This window comes from Amblyomma maculatum, unplaced genomic scaffold (genome assembly GCF_055883805.1).
Source record: "Amblyomma maculatum isolate TAMU_Amacu unplaced genomic scaffold, ASM5588380v1 scaffold_19, whole genome shotgun sequence".
NCBI classification, from domain to species: Eukaryota; Metazoa; Arthropoda; class Arachnida; order Ixodida; family Ixodidae; genus Amblyomma; species Amblyomma maculatum.
Genome location: NW_028146744.1, coordinates 8,008,454 through 8,029,667, shown reverse-complemented (window position 1 = coordinate 8,029,667; position 21,214 = coordinate 8,008,454). Strand labels below are relative to the sequence as shown.

Below are 21,214 nucleotides of genomic sequence, written 5' to 3'. Positions count from 1 at the left end.
ATAATGTTCGGGAGCGCCCGGGAGGAGTGGCTAGCGAAGCGATCGTACAACGTACACCCGTACATATATATGCCGCGCGCACTAAATTATTCTCGGCCGAGAGGTTTCGTTTTCTGCCATGTGCGGCCTAAATTCATGTGCTAAAAGCGGAGACGATAATGGTGTTTCCAAAAATTAAAAAACTGATATAGACATTATAATTGCGACCTCAGCTATACAAGCCTATAGCTGTTAGCAAATGAGGCGCTAGTGCGCATGACTAGTTAAAAAGTATTATCAGTTATATACCAGCGCCTGCTTAATTAATTGTTACCGCGTGTTACCTATTGCCTGCTCCACACCACCACAGAAATCGCACCGCATACGCGGGCACAATTAAAAGCCTCCAGCCGAACTAACCCGTGAAACTTCATGTTAATTTTGCAATGCCCGCAGTCCCGGCATAGTTTCTTTTTTCACGAATCGCACCCGCGTAACCAGCAGCGGAGACTGCAACGAATTGCATGCCGCCCGTAAGCGTGCACGTGGTGTCGATCGGCATTGCAGTGAACCGTTGTGATCATTTAAGAGCCAACAGATCCCGTACGTCTTTGTTGGCCAGCGTGCATAAACGAACTGTCTGGCGACTCAGGGTAAGCCATGCTAATTCGACCAGGAGGTGACTTCGTGCCAGGAATCGCATGGTTGCGATTTTATAGGAGGTCGAGATTTAATTGCGATGGCCCAGTGGAAGCTATGTGGAACGGGACTGCATGGCCATGTCACAAAACCGTAGCAGCCGCGGGCAAAACCAAGCACCCGCCAACGGAACAGTGTCTTCTGCAGTGTCCCCCCCCCCCTTCCCCCGCTGTGCTAGTGCAGTTGGCGTACTCAAGTTCTGTGTCCAAGGGTGTGGGTTCAATCCTGTCTGAGGTGACTGCTTTTCGATGGGAGCGAAAACTAACAAGGCGCCCGCGTGTGCTGCGTGGTACGGTAAAAACCTAGCTAGATGGTCGAAATTCTCGAACCTTCCACTATATACGGCGTATCTCATAGACTGATCGAGTTGCTTCGGGACCTCATAAACCAAACCAAACCATCTTTTGCAGTGCAGTTTAATTCGTCCCCCACGTACCCACCTCGCATACACAGCATATGCAACGCGATTCATTCAAACATTAGGCCTCGAGAGCTATTATTCGAACTGAAGTGGAAGCGCGAATTTTCATGTGGCGCTTGATCTCAGTGCATGGTTATGCATATGTTCATTGTGAACATGGAATGTGGAAAAAGAAGTAAATTTTTTACTATATATTTTGTGCGTCCGGATTTACAAGCAATGGTATATCCAGCAGCCAAATGACCGTGTATATCGAACAATTTGTTCAAATTATTCCATGGTCGTCTCTAACAAATCCAATGCGTAAGACATGCATCAGAGTGCATCGCCGAACTTTCTTCCTCTGATGCGCTCTTTATTCGTTTCGCCGGTTACGCGACTGCCATAGGGCTGCGCTGTAAACTAAACTCGATAAAATATTTTAACTAGGTGCTCAATTAGTGGAGCTGGGCTTACCTGCTCAGTGCAATAATCAGCGAAAATTGATGGCCATTAGCAACCAAACTAGAAAGAGGGTTGTATCCGTGCCGTGGAGGGCGCGGCGTCACTGGGAGAATCGACGGCGACGATGCGCCCGCCGACAGCTGCCAGTCGATGACCAGACGCATAGCATGCTTGGTTTGTAAAGGTGAGCACTGCACAAGTGCTGCCGATACTTTATGTCACAGTCGACAAGAAAGAAGTGAAAGCGATTAAGTTGACTAACGTTGCACTCTCTCCAGGCGTTTTAATTGAGCAGGATATAACCCGTCCATGTTTGGTGTCAGTGCTGCCTTTTCATTTTTAGTATCAACCAAGCAGCTCGATTAGACCACTATTAATTGTGCTTGAGTATATATGACAAACACTAAGTGACGACTAGATATATCAAATTTTCTTTATTAAAAATAGTAGTTGGCAGGGCCCTTACCTGCAGGTATACGTAAAGCCTGATAGCATCTGGTTTAGGCACCCTTCCATATATATTTCATGGAAATCAGGTTAAGCCTAGCTGAGTCCACTTAGAAAAGTACCCTCTCGCAAAACGTGGCTTGCCAGTGCGAAAGCACGAAGGTGCTGTATAGAAACTAGCAGATCCTTGCATGATGGAAACTGGCAGCTTGAAATATGAAATCTATTTGTGCCAGGAGGAATTCTATGTAATATTAAGCATTGCAATACTTTGCTTGAAAGCATATGCTTTTTTTTGCTCATTAGTTTCATTCACAGTGCACATGGGGTGTCCACTCAGAGACATCTACTCTATTTTCGTCCCTGACAGAGTACTGCCAATTTTTCACTTTTTTAGCCTAAGAAAATTTCTCACTGCAAAATTGGAAAGTGTGCCAAGGAACTGAAGTAAGGCAACAATGCTATGCTTCAGAATACACAGGCTACTAGAGGCATTAAGCTGAAGGTTGCATCATTAAAATCTTGTCAAACATGAGGACAGTCCGAAACTGTATTGATAAACTACTGAAGTTAATACTGCGTTTATGGTTCCAAAAATGGCTGGGATCACACGTGTATGCTGATGGTACAGTGTAGCAACTTTTGCTGGTATACGTACTTTAATTACTATTTCTCAATTTTTTGGAACGCTGTCATATTGACAATGCTATTTTTTTACGTGTGATTTTATTTACAATTACTGTGCCTAAAGGTTAAAGGTATGGGAAAGGTTATACCAGAAACTGAAATGCACCTAAATTGAGCAAATGCAACAAATATTTCGGGGGCACTTGTGCACCGCTGTTAAGGAAAACATGCCACAGCATTTACGACTCCAGTATCCTCATCCCTGTACATTTAGTTTGCTACTTGTTGACTCACCAATCTTAGTTTGCGCTTTTATCACACATACCAATTTGTAAGTTTACTAATTACCACATGATGTGAATGAACTCGCAACTCACACATCTGACTTGGGATTCTGAAAGGCAACGAGTTTTTCTCATGTCAAAGGAGCTGCTTGGGTAGGCAGCTGGACCATACCATGGTCCCCATATCACACAGACCAATCCATCCGGTCATACCATCTGCTAGTCATCCTTGTCGCTCAAATTGCCTTTTTTGGTAAATATGGCCTTTTAATGCAATCACATTAAATTAGGCGAGGGCTTCAACTATTGTTACATGTCAAGAATTAATGCACACGCTTTTGTTTATGCCCTTTTAGTATGCTGCCTCACCATCCCAGTAGCATAGAGGCACAGCAATAGCGTATTGAGAGGGTATCCAAGGTTAGAATCTCATTGCTACAAGCATTTCACCTCGCTATTGAACACAATTCACTTTGAAGGGCCAAGATTGCAATATTTTAGTAAAGTGATTAGCACTGCCAAATGTTTCAGCATTACATGAGGTGACAGTATGGGTGTAAGTATCCCATAGACAAGGGCATTGCAATTAAGTTGGTGCTCATCTGCAAAATATTGAATTAAACCACTCTTATGCAATTCAAAAAACACCGCCCACTTTGCCTTTCCATCACCAGGCCCTGTCTGCAGTTCCAAGCATCTTCATTGGGCTTACCTCTAAATATTGTCTACGAAACATATCTGTGAACTTTTCTTACTTCACTGGTTTTGCAGATTATTTCCTGTCTCAAAAGGAATAACAGAAATGCATGTGATTCTATGACACATACAGTAAATAGTTACCTTTCTAGGTAGGCTACAAAAGGGAAGTAATGCAGTAGGTAGGCAGTCTAAACATAAATGTGTGTGTCAACATGGTGTTTTGGCACTGGAGTGTTTATTACTCCAATCATGTGCGTTAATAATGAATGAAAAGGCACATAGGTAGGAATACTTTATTTTGACACAGAAGTTATGGCCAACGTGTGTAAGTGAAGTGCAGACTTGTGAGTACACTGTTGAGCCTGTAGCACAGGGAGCAGTCAACTTGGACCAGGGAATGCCATGCTTTGAAAGGTGGGCAGCTGTTGTGATCTCTCGACGAGCATCAGTCACGTGCAGGATCGGCTGTCATGGGGAGAAAAAACAAAAGTATGCAAGCTCAGAACAATAACAAAACACTCAGAGAAATTCAGAGACGTACCAAATTTAAATAAAAAGATAACAGAGGTGCAGACTATGCAGCAGCTCATATATTCTAATAGTGGATTTGCATATGGTCACTACACCCTCAAAAAGAAAGAAGCACAAATGCTGAATTCATCAGTCGTCAAAGGAACCAGACCAAAAGAAAAGTGTGCACCATGTTGCATAGCTCAAGAATGAGAAAAGCCAAAACAGCAAAAAGGTTACCCTAAGTAAGGCCAGTACTAGTGCTCTCTGCATGCATGTGACAATGTATCACTGCAGTGCCCATGCACAGCAGAAATGGACACCGTGGGTGGTAAAGAATTGATATGAAGTTATTAACACTGGCCGCAGACACAGGAAAGACAGGTGATTGGGCTTTGGTATAATGCAAGCGTGCGGGCTTTGGTAGGTTGTGAAGCATATAAATAAACGTTGAGACATCTTGAAAACCATGTGTGCACATTTTCATTTGCTGCTGCATCCAAGAAGTTTCGCTTGCACTGTTCATTAGACGACATGCGTTGCTCTCGGATTGTAGCGTTTGTCGACTACACAGCATGATTCCAGAATCACGACTAATTCAGCTGTGGACTTTTCATTTTCTAAACTTGCGAAATCCTTCCTATGGGCTGTGAAAAAGAATGAGGAACTGTTCCACCCAAATGTAGTCGCTCGCACATGATGGCAGCCACAAGTCATTTTGTGCCAAACAGTAGTTTCCATACAGGTAACAAGAAGTTCTCAAATTATGTGACAGGACCATAGCTATTTACTTTGAGGGTGGTCACAGCAAACAGGCAACAACCACAAGATGGCCAAATCCCTCACTGAACTGCAGCACCACAACAGTTGCTACTATGCCAGCATCATAAAACCGCTGGCTGTCTTTGATATACTGTCCTCATCACAAATACACCAGTTCATGTTGTTAAGGAGGCTGTCCATGAGCATCTTACTTCTCAAAGCAGCTAAAAAATATTGCAAACAGCGACTAACACTTGCCTTTAGGTGCAGTAGCAGCAATACTAACATTCAGCGTGTTAATGGAGTAAAGACACCCTGAAACAGATGACAAAAATTCAATTATAAATTATTTAGCGGTTGAAGATAAAAACCAGGTGATGATCTGTACAGAGTAATGTTTTGCATGTCGTTAACAAGCAAAATGCGACCAAAATTAGGTGCATATGCTCCTGTAAGATGAAGTGCTGCACTGGCCTAGCCCAAGCAGTACGAGTACCTCCAGTCAAAACGTTTTCAAGTGCCATCATCCATGAGATCGTTGCCCAATAACAATCGGAATTTTCATAATGCTGCGTTCCTTATCTTCAGCCAGCATTTTTCGCTCTTCCCAATGGATGCGACCCTCCCCAAAACTCCAAACTGAAGACATCAATTCAGTCATGCAGAAGTGTCAATAATGACCTGAACCAAAAACCAACTTGGAGAGGTGGAAGCATGCTCGAGCACTTTGAAGCTATAAAACTGAAGTTTTGAAGCATTCAAATTGTTTTGGAGCACGTTTCTAAAGTCAGATGATTTTATTAGCTGAATATTTTATACCTGACATACCAAAATAGCCTATTTGATTCCTTTTTATTCAAAGATCAATGCATTGCTGAAAATATAAGACTAACAGCCCAAACATGTACAGATATTTAAAATAACACAAATGATCTTAGCAACAATTTGGAACAAACCAGCAGAAAATGCAATGCTTGTTTCCATACTTGGTGCCCGAACGATAAGTTTGACTAAAAACATGACTATTTTAGCCTGAGAAATGTGGACTATACCACTATGATGTGCTCAAGCACCACTGCACTAGTTCGGAGTTCACATCAATAAGCAGCACATTTCCACTTCCTATCTTGTCCATACAATGTTTTTATCCATGCCTGTTCTGATAAAATTTCCAAGGCACTGTCAGTAATGCCTTCAGTGAGGATAGACTGCACTCAAGGGTAGCCCTTTCCCCCTTCAGATGCCCTAGTCCATGGCCTTCTGTCAGTGGCTTCTCATGTTTTCGATTGAGTGGCACCGGAGCTTCCTTAATTTTAACGCGTTAATGATGGGCCCTCCATGCCTGCCCAACACTTGTGACATTTCTAATGATTGACACCTTCATGGTGTCACACCCATAATACTGTATGTTTTTGTCTGACGTATGTTTGACAAGCTTATTATTAACAAAGAGGTTCAATGAAATAGATCTACGACTGCCAGAAACGAGGCTCATGCTGGTGTGGCTTATGGGATTTGACGTCCCAAAGAAACACAGGCTATGAGAGGCTCATGCTCTTCTGTTTAGCAGAAAATGAAAAATATATAAATGCCCTGTTACGACACAGGTATGCAAACCAACAGAATGATATTGAGGAAAGCATATAATTAACTAATAAAAAAAATCTGCATTGGTGATGAACGGTAATTAGCAGTGTATCTACTGTCAAATGAAAAATAACTCCCCCCCCCCCATTGCAAACTAGAAAAACAAAAACAAGAAACATGCCACCGTTGAGGTTCGAGACCTGCACATTATGCATCCCATGCTTTACAAACTAGCTACAATGATGGCTGTGCAATCTTTTACTTTCAAGCTATTTATGTTGCATGTATCCCAACATAGACAGTGTTCACCAGTGCTCAACTAAACCGCAGCAGCAGACGTGGGAATGCCCTGTAAATACAGCAACAAGGTTAACGGCTGGGCGAGTTGGTAATCATACATTTTAAGGCAGCCAAAAGACTAGACACAGAGAAGCCAGCCTCATCTCGTTCGCTTCTATTCTTTGTCTCGTTTGTTGGCTGGTTTAAAATGAAATACAGCAAGTGCCAAGTAGAACATGATGTGGAGTGTGGTGTCTGAAGGGTTGTCTATGAACGAGCCGCGCCGGCGCGGCGCGCCACTGCTTGTAGTGTGCCCAGCCTCCAACAAGCAGTGAGACTCACGGATTCGAGCAGTACGGCCAGTGCGACTCTTTCGTCTTCCCACGACAACTCTAAACTGTTAGAATTGCGCTGAAAAAGAATGTATTAGTTTAGGCCGTTTACAGTCTCCAAACACACCACGAAATATGTCAGCTGTATTGCATTTCGCTTCTGCTTAAGGGGGGACATGGCTTTAAAAATTATTTTCCAATTTTTGACCAAGTTTGATAAAAACTGGCATTATGATTCAGTTTCTTGCACTGATTTCAAACATGTAACCATTTTTCCAGCTGGCCAATTAGTTCAAGAGATAATGAAATTAATTGTTCATAATTTGCAGAAACAATGAAAAAATAACAGCACTACAAAAAATTCACACGGACACTTTGCTAGGTACTAGAAAGCGTAATGAATACAATGTTAGGAGCATTTTTTTTTTATTTAACAAATATTAGCGATGTTAGAGCAGTTCAAAGTCTTCAATTTTGCTCTAAATAAGACTGGAAGGCAATCACATTTGGAACAGTGAACTGCTATAACATCGCTAATATTTGTTATACAAAAGTGAGCCTATATATATATATAAACATTATATTCGTCATGCTTTCTAGTACCTAGCAAAGTATTCATGTGAATTTTTTATAGTGCAGTTATTTTTTCATGAACTATTTCATTTATCTTTTGAACTAATTGGCCAATTGGAAACATAATTACATATTTGAAATCAGGGCAAGAAACTAAATCAGAATACCAGGTTTTGTCAAATTTGTTGAAAAACGTAGGAAAGATAGCTTTAAGAGCCATGTCCCCCTTAAAAGCAACCAGTTTGGCCATGATTTCAATTCATGAAATCGCATTCAATTAGAAAGAAAAAACAAAAAATTATGTCATCGGACTTCTTGCGAGGATGCTTTAATATTTAGACACCGCGTGAAACAAAATATAACTGATTAAAATCTCGAGGAAACGCAAAGTAGCCAATAGCGTCCGCATGTAGCCTTCACGCCATGCCAAAACTGCCGTTCGTCAAGCGCAGGTACCACCTCCGTCAAAGAAAGAGAAAGCCAATATTCTTCTCGATTTAATGTATCTGTGAACTGGAGGCGACGGCGGTAGAAGAGAGACAAGAAGCTCAGGCGGCGTGCCCGCCCTGCGGTGTGCGAGAAGTGCCGTTATATCATAGCTCACAACAGCACCGCCGCCTGGGCCGGCACATGATCTGGCTGCAATGCTCTTCGCTGATTCTGCATGTAGAAGGTCCCCCCGCCCTCAATTTCCCCTGTCGAGAAAGATGGCGCTGCTGCGGCAGCAAGACTGTATCTGTGACTGAGATGTCATGAGTGTTGAACACCAACCTTGAAAAAGATCGCCCCTCATCAAACGTTCGAATGTTGGCCCTTCCTAGTGGTTTGTATGAGGTTACCAGTTCCTAGCCTCCAGTGGTATATAAAACTGACCATGTGTGGAAGCGCCTTACCGCAGACCAGACTGTCTGTGCTCGCTGATAGTAGCTGAAACAGCCTCATCTGGCGCTGCTCTAATTTATTAGGCGAACTCCACGCTGCATCACACCAGCGTAACCCGCACATGGCATTTTACGCTTTAAAGCCTGCAAAAGCGGTGTCTGACTGCTGCTCTTTAGTCACCGAGGGGAGTAATTTCATATATTCGTTTGTATCGTTCAATGTGGCCGGCACGCGCCTAATTGTTTACGACACTGATTGACTCGATTTAAAAATTGCTCATTCAAGATTTATCTCATTTCATCGTCAAGGAGGTTTCTAAACTCTATCAAGCCTTTGCGGCTATTTCAGTTATGAGACGTTCGAATCAACAGATTAAAATGAAAACCATACCCCCACTTGGTTTTGAATTTTCTCACGTGGAGAAAAAAAAAGTGTACATGACGCCAAAAAAACAACAAAAGGGCTATGTCTCTGGAGAAATGGTCCCAAACCGGCTCAAAGTGTGAGGACGCCGTAGCAGAGGCGGCAACCTGGGATTCTTCAATCTAACTGCAATCATTAAGTATATGCCTGCCATGCTTTCAGCTTCGACCAAAATGCTGTCTCCCAATTAAGATCAGACTAGGGTATCCCAACTCAGTACTCGAGAGCTTTAATGACTAAGCCACCGCGGTGCTATAATAAGTAAATAAATAAGCTAAGAAGACTAAACTTCTTTCTCGGAGCGTACCATGGTTATTTCATCCATTTCGCTGCAGCGACGCCGCGAATGTGTATTTTACTCTGACAAAGTGACTATAAAGGACATCGGCCCTCTGTGTACAAGCCCGAATCCGGCTCAGACCTGTACGTTTAAGCCCACCCAGAGTCAAGCAAAAAAGTTCATGTGTCGGCCCAGACGGCCCGTGGGTTGAGCCGCACCCTGCTTTTGGGCCTGTCCATGCCCACGCAGTGTCGTGTGAAGCGCGTGCTACCTTCACCTGACGCTTCTACATAAGGTTTGACGATCTTCTATTTTTTCGGTTCCTGAGGATGCCTTTCAGTGGGTTCACTTTCTACTTTTCGATGTCTGAAAGGTAGGCAAGGCAGGCAGAGAATATTGTGGGGACCGCTTCCTTTGCTAGCAACGCGCAACGCTTTGCAGCACGTGCCCATTTAACTCTGTCATCCATGTTTTGGACACAAACCTGGGCTCCAAGTGCCCCTCACAAGCAGTGACTGTATAGCTCGGTCCTTTTTTGGTATGCCGGCCACCATAGCTGAAGTCGTTCGACATCTTTTCGCACCGAAAGAAGCTGACATTTTTCATTGCAGAATACGTAGCCTGTATTGCAGCGGTGAACAATGCACTTTTTTCCACATTACATTACATTACAACTTAGAATATACCATGGTCGAAGAAAGGCGTGGAGTGGGAGTGTCAGCGAGAAAAACAAAATGCGCGCCGATGCAAGTTGAGAACTGACTGGCAATCCTTGCGGCATCCAGCGAACCCGCGGCCACCAACAGTCAACGCAGTCTCTCGGCAGACTACGGAAATCAGAGCATCGGTATCGCCACTTACTGTTCGGTGCGGAGCGGCCCGTTCACACACTTCCAACACCATGATGCGGAGGTTGTGGGTCCGGGCCGACCAGTGGCATATGGTAGCTTTTTGCTAAACAATTACCTTTCATACAAACTTATTATGAATTATCCATTGATACCCACGCCATTATGGGCATAGAGCCGGGGGTCTCAAACTCATATTGCTACGGGGGCTGCATTGAGAAAGCTTTTTCTCTCATGACCCACGAGCCAGAAATTAACAAAACAACAGGAAACAAAGTACAATCAATAACAATAAAATGAACAAAAATAAGCAAAACTTCGTTTTGTCAGATTAAGCCCTCCTATTATTGCCAAAGAAAAGCAATGTGTGGTCCTTTCCACTTCAATGCCGGACAAAAGCAGCTTCAGGATCGCTCGGAGAGATAAAAGGATAAGGAAAAGGATAATCTCTGATGAGCGGAAAGAAAGTGTTCGACGTTGGCGAGAAGATAGTGGATGGAGTGGAGGGGCTGCATTCCCCATTCTCAGCAAGGGAAACTAGAATGCTTCTTAGCTCGTGAAGTGAAGAGGATATACTTTAGGCAGGCATTGCCTCTGCTACGAAATGGGCACCACCGTAGGCAGTGTACACCTGGCCAATGTTTTAACAGTACCACGCGACCGTCGAGTGCCCGGCGCTCCTGCGCCGGAAGATGCAGGAGTGCGAGGGCGTGCTCACAATTCTTGCTGCTGCAGTGAACCTCGTTTGCTACGCTGCTTTGATCAATGTGAAGCAACCCTGCCACAATTGGCTGGCAGGCATGCCGGTGCCCGGAGAAGCTGTCATTGTTTGTTTTTAGCCGCAATAGTATCTGCATATCATGCGAATATCTTCAAAGTACACACATTTCCGATAAAAAGTCCAACATTCCCCATAACTCTTGCCATCGATACTTTTGAAATATTGTTGTATCGGTACTTTCATTGCTAAAAAAAAAACAACTGAGACAGTATCTGCAAATAGAACCAGGGACAAGTGTAATATTTGGAACGTTACAAGTTTGCACAGATTGAAGCCACAAGCACATAGCAGAGCGTTCCCAGAACTCCGATATTAAACTTAATTCAAGGGGTTGCTGCCAACGGAGCAGAACAGCCAAGCAGACAACACTCGCTGAAGCAGCATGATTACATCTCCCTGCTTGTTCCCTCTCCTGATTTCCACTTTGCTTCTGCTCGGACAGTCGGCGTTCAAGCGATACTCTTAAAGAATTGGCAGGGTGTATATTCTGTGCTGCTTTTCTTGCAAGCCATTGATGCCAATCTTGCAGACCTCATTTTATCTTTCACAGTGGTTTCCAAAGCTATAGACCATTTACAGAGAGTAGTTGCACTCTCCCTAACAGGTGGCGCCACTAGGACGGCCGTCATTGCTGGCCTTCGGAATTCATCGGCGCGCATCTTGTGTAAGAATGCCGGCTGACTTTTAAACACCGCTACTTTGATGCAGGTGTCATCTGTATTGTCGAAGTATTCTGCGAGGAAGTAGAGCTAATGACCCTGTTGTTCATTAGCGGAAGAACAGACGATGCTTTCTACATAAGGTGAACATCGTTTTTCTTCGAGGTGTATCACGAGTTCATGTTCCTTTCTGGGACACGAAAGCGCGTGTGAATGGTACAGAAAGGCTATATCTCACGCACCAGCTCATTTTAGCACTGACAGTAGCTATGGAATGCGAGAACGACCCTGACGTTTTGTGAAAAGTTGTATATTGCGCCTAAATTTGCACTGCTGCCGCTTTATTTTCGCAGGGCGTTAAGAAGTACCTTGACGTGGCTATTAATGCATAGGCATTTATAAGAATTGATTGTGCACAGAAGGAAAGTCAATGTGGGCATGACAGTGAATCTGCTTGCTTTAATTAGGTACTGTTCCTGAGAATATGCGGGATCGAATACTGGCCTCGGCGACTGCTGTTCGATGGAGGCAAAAATCCAGGCGCCCGTCTGTTGTGCGATATCAGTGCATGTTAAATAACTCCAGGGGATGGGAATTTCCACATCCTCCACTCATAGCCCGAGTCGCTTTGGGATGTTAAAACCCACAAACCAAACCAAACTTTCATTAGACAAGCCCTGCCGCAATACATGTAATAACTGCTGCTTTTATAAAACTAATGTGCGGGCCAATCATGAAATTTACCATGATAAGATTTTTTATATCCCCGTTTGCTTGGGCTGCCTAGTGTGGATTCTGAATTTCAGCGCAGTGTCCAGTCACTTTCGCCCGAGCGCAGGTGAACGCTGCTGAGCGCCTCATGCGGCCTTGAGGCAGCATAATAGTCTTTTGAAGCCAGGACGTTTACAGGAGGTAAACGTATACCTTATGAATTGTCAGGGATTACACGCGCGTCCATATTAAGCAGTAAATATTGTGCACAATGTTAAATGGTGAACATTCATAATGCGTCATCAGCCAGCACAGTCTGAACAGGCGTTTGCCCTTTGAGCAAGAAAATTAGAAACAAAAAAAGTTTGAGGGGGTAATCAGTCTGTAATCTATTCATTTTTACAGAAAATGTTTTTCACAAAGAGCGCTAGAGAGGGAATTGATAAAAAAACAAAACAAAAAACAATGAGTCGACGGCTGACGGGTTTGTCGAAACGTTCTAGCCAATGCAGACAGTTAGGAGGTCGTAACAAATGAACTACGTGGTTAAATTAAACATTTTTAGCACCTACACATGCTATGGGCATTCACATGAAGTTTTTTTGGTGTTTACAAGCTCGTTGTCCCCAGCGATAGCGGGTACGCCGCACCGTGCGGCCGAGTACCAGCGCGCCGAAAGCCGTCAAACCAGAAGGCCCGAAGGCCAGCGATGGGGGAAGCGTCACATCATCAAATATGGCAGCGCCCATGCGCTCGCGCTGTAAAGGGTGTATAAAGTTCTTGCAGCAACTTTGTCACACGCACAAAAGAGCAACGCAACCAATCTTTGCAGGAATATCATTAGTTAAAGAAGGCAGCTTTGCCAGTTTTTCACAGCGAATTGAGAAGACAATATAGCGTGGTTTGATCTTCCATCTTGCGCAAACATTTGTTTGTTTTTGGAGCTAGTCTGGTTTTCTTAGTCTGAATCAACTGTTATATTGCACATTGTTTACAATGCATTAATTGCAACTGAGAAAGAAAGGCTGCAAACTAAAAGCTGGACACTGCAGCTGCAGGAATGCTTGCTTGTTTGATTCATTCATGCACTCTATGCGAACTGGTGACCTGTGCCCAAGCATGTTCCCCATGTAAAACAAATGACCAGTCGCGGTGGCAAAGCAATTGTTTTGAAATTAAGTACAGGGCTCACCTTGTGGCGTTAGAGCATATGCTGCCTCCGCCTTTCATAGTCCCATTTGTTCAGACTCAGCAACCAGCAAGCACATGTTAGACTCCACAACAAATACCAGGAAGGTCCCTGCGTACCAAATATTAGACGTCAGCTTATAAGCGATCTTCACACACACAAAACAAATTGAATTTAAGACAAATACATGTTGATGCACTTTAAGCACAAGGCGAAATCGCTTCATCATCATCATCAGCAGCAGCCTGATTATACCCACTGCAGGGCGAAGGCCTCTCCCATATTTCTCCACTTAACCTGGTTCTGTGCTAGCTGCATCCACTTGACCCCTGCGAACTTCCTAATCTCATCCGCCCACCTAACTTTCTGCCGCCCCCTGCTACGCTTTCCTTCCCTTGAATCCAGGAACCGGATTTTTTTTAAACCGGATAAAACGTCATGGGTCGCCGCAAGCATTTTGCTCCCGAAATCGCTTACCTCACCGTAATTAGAAAGCGGCCCTGCATACATTTGACAGTGCGTAGTCATAAAATGAGGTATGAAATCATTACACCGCGTCATAGCAACGAGGGCCACACAAAATGATAGTACTTCACACAAATGATTAGTACGTCGTGGTGCATCGAAACAAAAGCTTCCCACACAGGCCTGTGTGATCCTCGCCTTTCCTGCTTCTACGCGTTGTTTTGTCATGTCCTAGTGTCCTCTAAAGTCCCTACTTCAGCTCAGAGGCGTTACAATCATTAACTATTCATCCAGACCGCTGCGGAAAGCTTACCAAAGTTTCCCGCCCTTTTCAAGCGCACGCAAGACTGATAGTCAGGCGGGCTTTACATGACTGAGATTTTCGTGCGGATGGCCTAATAAACGGTATTTCCCCGAATGTTCCTTAGTGTCGAACTGCATTGAGCTTTCGATTGAAACTTTGGATAATACACCTTTGGGGCGTTCGGGCCCACTGCCGGCCAAGTAGGCTCAATGGTGAACAGAACATTAGGGCGCACGGAAGTTGAAAACTAAATGTAGAACTCCAGACAGCGGGCAATGACTCAATACATGCATACTGAAGTATCTTAAGAATATAAAAAATTGCTTACGTACCGTACAACACGAGAGCACACGGTGGACACAGCGACACAGCTCTCACGGCTCCCACCATGAAGGATGACGACCAGCCATTTTGCTACTAAAAGCAACACAAAACCCACAAAACAATAGCTGGATGTGACGTTTTTTTTTTTTTTTAAACCGGATAAAACGTCATGGGTTGCCGCAAGCATTTTGCTCCTGGAACCCGGTTGCAGGAAGCATTTCGCTGCTGCAACCGGGTCGCAGCAGACGGCGCCCTTAGGAAAACCTCCTCCAATCTCGTTAAGTTACTTTGTGTATTTTGGGAGAATGTAGAAGCGTCCTACCGAGGCATTTTGGGGTGACAGCGCCTTACTGACTCGTAGTGGTAACGCACCTTCATCGGTTAATGTACTGAGATTTCTTATTATGATGCTTTTGTGTTCAGCGGTGGCGTCTGATGATAGTTTGTTATAGAATTTTGGGTTGTTGAGTTGGCGGTGGCCCTCCTGAATGTAATCATCTGAATGAAATCTCATTTTATCGAGATTTGCACGCCAACTGTCCAATGACCCGTATACGAATCTTGTATAACAAAACGTTTATTGACACGGACATATTTGCTTTATTGTTGTTTTCATGCCTGGGTTTAAATGTTTTTAAGTGGTCATTCTGATGTATCTAACCTAGTGTGCGCTCCTTTAGGCCACTTGGCTGTTGAGGCACACTCAAATAAACACTATCTATCTATCTATCTATCTATCTATCTATCTATCTATCTATCTATCTATCTATCTATCTATCTATCTATCTATCTATCTATCTATCTATCTATCTATCTATCTATCTATCTATCTATCTATCTATCTATCTATCTATCTATCTATCTATCTATCTATCTATCTATCTATCTATCTATCTATCTGTCTGTCTGTCTGTCTGTCTGTCTGTCTGTCTGTCTGTCTGTCTGTCTGTCTGTCTGTCTGTCTGTCTGTCTGTCTGTCTGTCCGTCCGTCCGTCCGTCCGTCCGTCCGTCCGTCCGTCCGTCCGTCCGTCCGTCCGTCCGTCCGTCCGTCCGTCCGTCCGCCCGCCCGCCCGCCCGCCCGCCCGTCCGTCCGTCCGTCCGTCCGTCCGTCTGTCTGTCTGTCTGTCTGTCTGTCTGTCTGTCTGTCTGTCTGTCTGTCTGTCTGTGTCTGAAATAACGATATCACCCCCTTTGTGTGCGGGTTGGATAACCGTGTCTGTTTGCCCAGCGAGTCTAAGGGCTTAAGCTCTTTTTTCGTGAGGTTAGGTGGGCCAGATTTCCATGTCTGAAAGGCTTGGATGATATCCTTCATTACTGCTTTTATGTATAGGTCTAGATATTTATCCCTACCAGTTTTGGGTGTCCACTGTTCCTGAGGCAGAAAGTTAGGTGGGCGGATGAGATTAAGTTCGCAGGGGTCAAGTGGATGCAACTAGCACAGAACCGGGTTAAGTGGAGAAATATGGGAGAGGCCTTCGCCCTGCAGTGGGTATGATCAGGCTAATGATGTTGATGATGATGATGATGTTCCTGAGGTTGGGGGTACCTAGCATTATTTGGGTTTTGTTTGTCGAAGAAATATTCCCGTATCCTACGATTTCGGGAGAAGTCCAGATCTTTGAGTAATTGGTATTGATTGTACATGCCTTTACTTTGGAAGAATTTTAAGCCGCGTGAAAAGAGGCACTTGAGTTGAGAGCTTGACAGGTTAAATATATTTTTCAGAACGGGTGTATCTTCGATTGTTTGGTCTAATCTGGTTTGATGCTGATTTGTGGTCTCATTGTTGTCGAGTGGGGGTGTGGGGCTCGCTGGTTGTGATGGCGTTGTGTGTTTTATATCTGTCTCAACAACAATATTATCACGGGCGATTTTTTTAAGTTTTTTAACACAAATTTGTTCAGTTTTCTTCAACTGAAAGACCTCAAGCTCACTTGTCTCGCATGTTGAGAGTATCATGTGACGCACCCACCTCGCCTCAAGCTCTAGTAACGTCAACGTCTGTTCGAAGTGCTCAATTGTTATTTTCAAAAGGTTTAAGGATGAATTAGTAGTTATTTGCTCCATGCTTCTCTATGTAATTCCGAAAGATTACTCATCGATGGGGCTAGTGATACAAAATGTCCTTTCGGTACAGATTCTGTTTTAGATATATTTGTAGAGCTTTTACGTGGAGCTTATGTCTGATTCGTTTATCGATAATTTTTCGTAATTTTAGAAAACGCCTAGAGCGAATGACACGAGCCGAAGAGGAACTGGTGGGAGCGTGAGCTTGGTCGGCCGGTCAGTATTGTTTCAATTTTAGCCGTTGGGCTGAGCCACAGCGTCGTCTGAGGTCATATTTTTTGGGCATGGTGACTTTATCCCCAATGTCCTTTATGGTGGCTGGAGCTTGCTGGGATCCAAGTGTTGCAGCTGAGACTGGACCCATCCCTGATCGGGGCCTCGTCGGCGTTGACACCGGTGACGTATCGCCTTGGACAGCGGGCGTCGTTAGTTGGGACGGGCGGTTTGATAATGGGCAGGCATTGTTCTCCGGTGTGGGATCTCCTCTTGTTGCTCTGGATGGTTTGGCAGCGGCTGAACGCACAGTGGACTGCATGGATCTTGGAGTTGGCAGTAGAGCTTGGCAAGGTGCTGTAGCTGTCTTCGTGAGTATGGTGTCTTCTGAACCTCTTGGTGGTAGGTTCTGCGAGGTACGACGGCATTTCAACCCAGATGTCTGTCCTTGATTGACCAGGTGCTCTGTTTCATCAATAGTCGGAAAATTTGGTGCTGCAGGTGGACTGGCATCTTCATTGTTTTCATATGTGACTTCAAAACAGCTGGCATCTATTCGGGTGCTGCGTTCCAGGGTGGGCTGGTGGGTCTTATCTGACGTTTGGAGGTGATCTTGCCATGGGGCCATGCAGTGCCGTCGAGCACTGAGAAGGAGGTTGAAGATATTCTAGGCGAGCACCGAAACGCCTGCAAAACTTGAGTGCACTCCATCAGCAGCCAGGACCTTGGTCGCGGCAAAGGCCTCCAGTAATGATAGAAGTCGTAAAACGTTTTCGCTTTGAGAGCACAATTCAATCAGTCCATTGTTGAATTTCATGGCGCGTTGATTAAGTTTATCTACTATTCCCCAATTCCCGAAACCTAGTCGGCGTTTAGAGGCCCGCAGTAGCACCAAATTGCCATATACTGCCTCCATTTCAGGCCGTGCGGTGCGAATGAGCTTCAGCGCTTCCGCGTAGCGAGTAAGGGCACTATCAATACTTGTACGGTAGAGGTAGTTGGTGCCCAAACGATCGGTCCCCCGATCGAAATTCGAGTCCAATTAAAATGTTTTTTTAAATGTAGCGTTATATATATATATATATATATATATATATATATATATATATATATATATATATATATATATATATATATATATATATATATATATATATATATATATATATATATGTAATTTTAAATAACTTTCATGGTTGTGGACTGTCCTTCTTCAGAGTAGAATTGATTCAATTCTACCCTGAAGGACGGTTCACCAACCGAAACTTTTGGTGGAGTCAAATAGACAATCTGGAAAGTTGTGTGACATCCTGTTTGAAATTCCGTGGCCCATTAGTCACAAGCAAACCATATCTCTCTCTCTCTCTCTCTATATATATATATATATATATATATATATATATATATATATATATACACATATATATATATATATATATATATATATATATATATATATATATATATATATTGTAGGGGTGTGTTTATTTAATCGACTCAGATGGATCCAGCTGCTCGGGAGGCGTAGCGAATCACACAGACAACGACCAACTTCTTCGTTCTTGAGAGCGACAGCACGCGACGCATGTCAGTGGCTATAACGATGAAGATTACCACAGTAAAAAATATATTGTACTGTGGTAATCACAGTACAAATATATTGTACTGTGGTTTTTACAAAAACTACTGCTTCTAAAAGAAAACCGCTTCTGCACCGTTTAGCTGAAGTATCAATCTTGGCCCTGACAACTATTTGTTTCAGTTGAAATGAGTAGTTAATTAGAATTGGTGCCCTGAATAAGTGCGAAAATGGGAAAATTGCGCGTTAATAGCTCTTAATGAAATTCAGCTCAAACAAATTCAGCTAGATTGTAAATAGTGATCATTTTGTTAAATATTGAAAGTTTTACTGAGCTACATCGCGTATTGTTTTACTTTTCATTGTTCAAAGTTGGTCGGGACCTAGAAACAGCGCTTTCTTTTGACTGACCTCTTGCACTAAATAATCGACGTATAGACAACACATTATGCACACCATTTATGAAGAAAATTATCTTGGCCCTGCCGGTGTTTTTAAATTTCGCTATGACAAATAGAACAGTAATACTTGCGCCGTTTTTTGTGTACCTATATATCCGTAAAATACAACTAGCGCGAAAGACCACTGCTATATTTCAAGCTATTTTCTCAAAACCTGAAGTCACTTGGCTTGCCCTAATATTATCAGTAACATGTAGTTACGAACGATAAACGGTGCGTAATAACTCAATAACGGCTCTTTTATTGGTCGGAGGGGGTTTTACGTTTGATTCTCGCGGCGTGTTGACTCAACAATGGCGTTCCGGCGGTTAACGAGGGTGGCGCTGTGGAACATATTGAAGATTTACGGGTACGCCGCAATAAATATGGTTGTTTACTAAAACATGTGCGTCACTTCCGCGTCCGCACGAAGTATCGACTTCTCGAAAGTCTTTTCGTCTTTTCGGTTGTTCTCTTCGGCTGTTCACCACAGAGACCGCTGTTAGCAGGCTAAATTGGCTGCGTGTGCGTTTGTTTTTCGTGTGCAGCGCCGGCTTTCACCATTGTTTATTGCCATTTTTTCGTATAAGAGTCTCTAATGGGCAATCAGCGGACACGTCTTCAGCGCAAAAGGATACCGTCGGCGAGGAGAAAACGTCGTGATGACATAACAGAGGTCCACTCCAAAAGCAGGTAAGCCATGCGGACTGAAAATTTATTTTTCGTATGTGTAATGAATGAAATACAACTGCTCCTGTGTCGCTTGCGTGAGCTATCTCGTACCATGTTATCGTGTGGTGTTTTCATGCATGGGTCTGCAAGATTACGAGTGTCACGGCATTTTGAACATTTCGCGATGCAAGGGGAGAAATTTGCTGCATAAATATTTTTTTCGTACCTGGAGACCGGTAGAAGCGTCACTTGAACGTGAGGGGCTCGTGCTTTGAAATAAGTTAGCAGCTTTAGCACTGAAGACAATCGAGGGGATATGTTGCGTATATGATAACTGTCGACATGAGCATTCGCAGTTAGCGGCTGGAATCAACATGTGACGTTTTTTTTCTCACTCTAATCTGAACTGGGTTAGGAACTGTAGGTATATCTAAACAACATTACAGTGAATGGATCTTCTGAAAATTATCAAGGGCGATAAAATCGCCAGCTACTGTGTTGCGCAAAATATTTCTCGTTTGCATTTTGTATTTCTCCTGACCCTCCTTTTATAATTAGAGAATTGCAAATCCCTTCTCCATTACAGTTGCATATGGCATACACTCGGGCTACGCTGAAGCGGCAGTTTTCACCATGAGTGATAGACACATTTCAGTATAAGCGGTGCTTGGCAGCTTTATAATGTGCAGATTATCATGAAGTAGGGCCGAAGCATGATGAAAAATCGTACAATCGTATTGCGAACCACCGCTACTGCACGTGCTACCTGTACCGGCTAAAAACTCCAGTTCTTATTTTTGCTCAGCTTGTTTTCTTTTTTTAAATTTTTTTTCATGCACTTAGTACGCGCCTATGGTGCTGATTTCCGATCATTGTTTGCTTGAAGGACAGTGCCTTATACGAAATACCATTTTGCTTATGAACTTCACTCCTGTGTTGCAAAAGAAGTTTTCACATGCACTGCATAATTGCGGCAAGAGAAATGCACGTCAATGCATGCTTCTGTTTCGCATCCACAAGAAGTAAATTTATTCTCTTATTTTGCTGCAAGAATAAGTTGCCTGTGCATATACAATGTCATTTGTTAGAAAGACATCTGAATTAGTGATGAAATACAATTTCGGAATGTCAAAGAAGTCCCACTTCTGCTGACTGCAGTGATTGATAAGGGGCCAGGAGGAGAAAGAGAAATAACTTGATTTGATGTCTAGCAGGATTTAACGCGACCGGGCCTAGGTCTCCCACGTGAGAACATCAAGATCTTGTCTCTTCGCCGCCATGAGGGCCTGAGAGCAAAACATGTGAGGAAACTGATGGGTATCCAAGTGCCCCAGATGATAACTGAGTGTTTTGTGCACTTCCTTTGACACAGTAAGAACTATGCCAACCTTGAATAAGGCAATAAAGCAGGGTGCCTTGACTATCTGTTGTGCATGGTTGCAGAAAAGACGAAGTGTAAGCAGTGTAATGGGATGGGTGACAGGTCAAAGTGAACTGCCTTTTGTCTCGTCACCTTACATGAAACTTGTGTGAATAAAACTTCAATCAGTCAAATAAAATAAATCAAATTAGGTACCCTATATCAAATGACTGAAGCAAACTTCAAACAGGCCACAGTTGGCAGGCATGGTACGAGCAATTATCACCAGGCTGCACTAATGAGTATGTGGAGAGAAACACATGCAGGCATTTATATTTACTGCTGCCGCATGCAGGCATATGAAGAAGCTAGGT

At 43.6% G+C, this 21,214-nt stretch overlaps 1 protein-coding gene across 2 annotated transcripts in view; it reads left to right on the top strand.

The window, feature by feature from the left end:
* LOC146171635 (organic cation transporter protein-like) overlaps positions 1-21,214 on the top strand; it is a 344,048-nt gene that overhangs the window by 102,811 nt on the left and 220,023 nt on the right. The gene's annotated exons all lie outside the window — the stretch shown is intronic.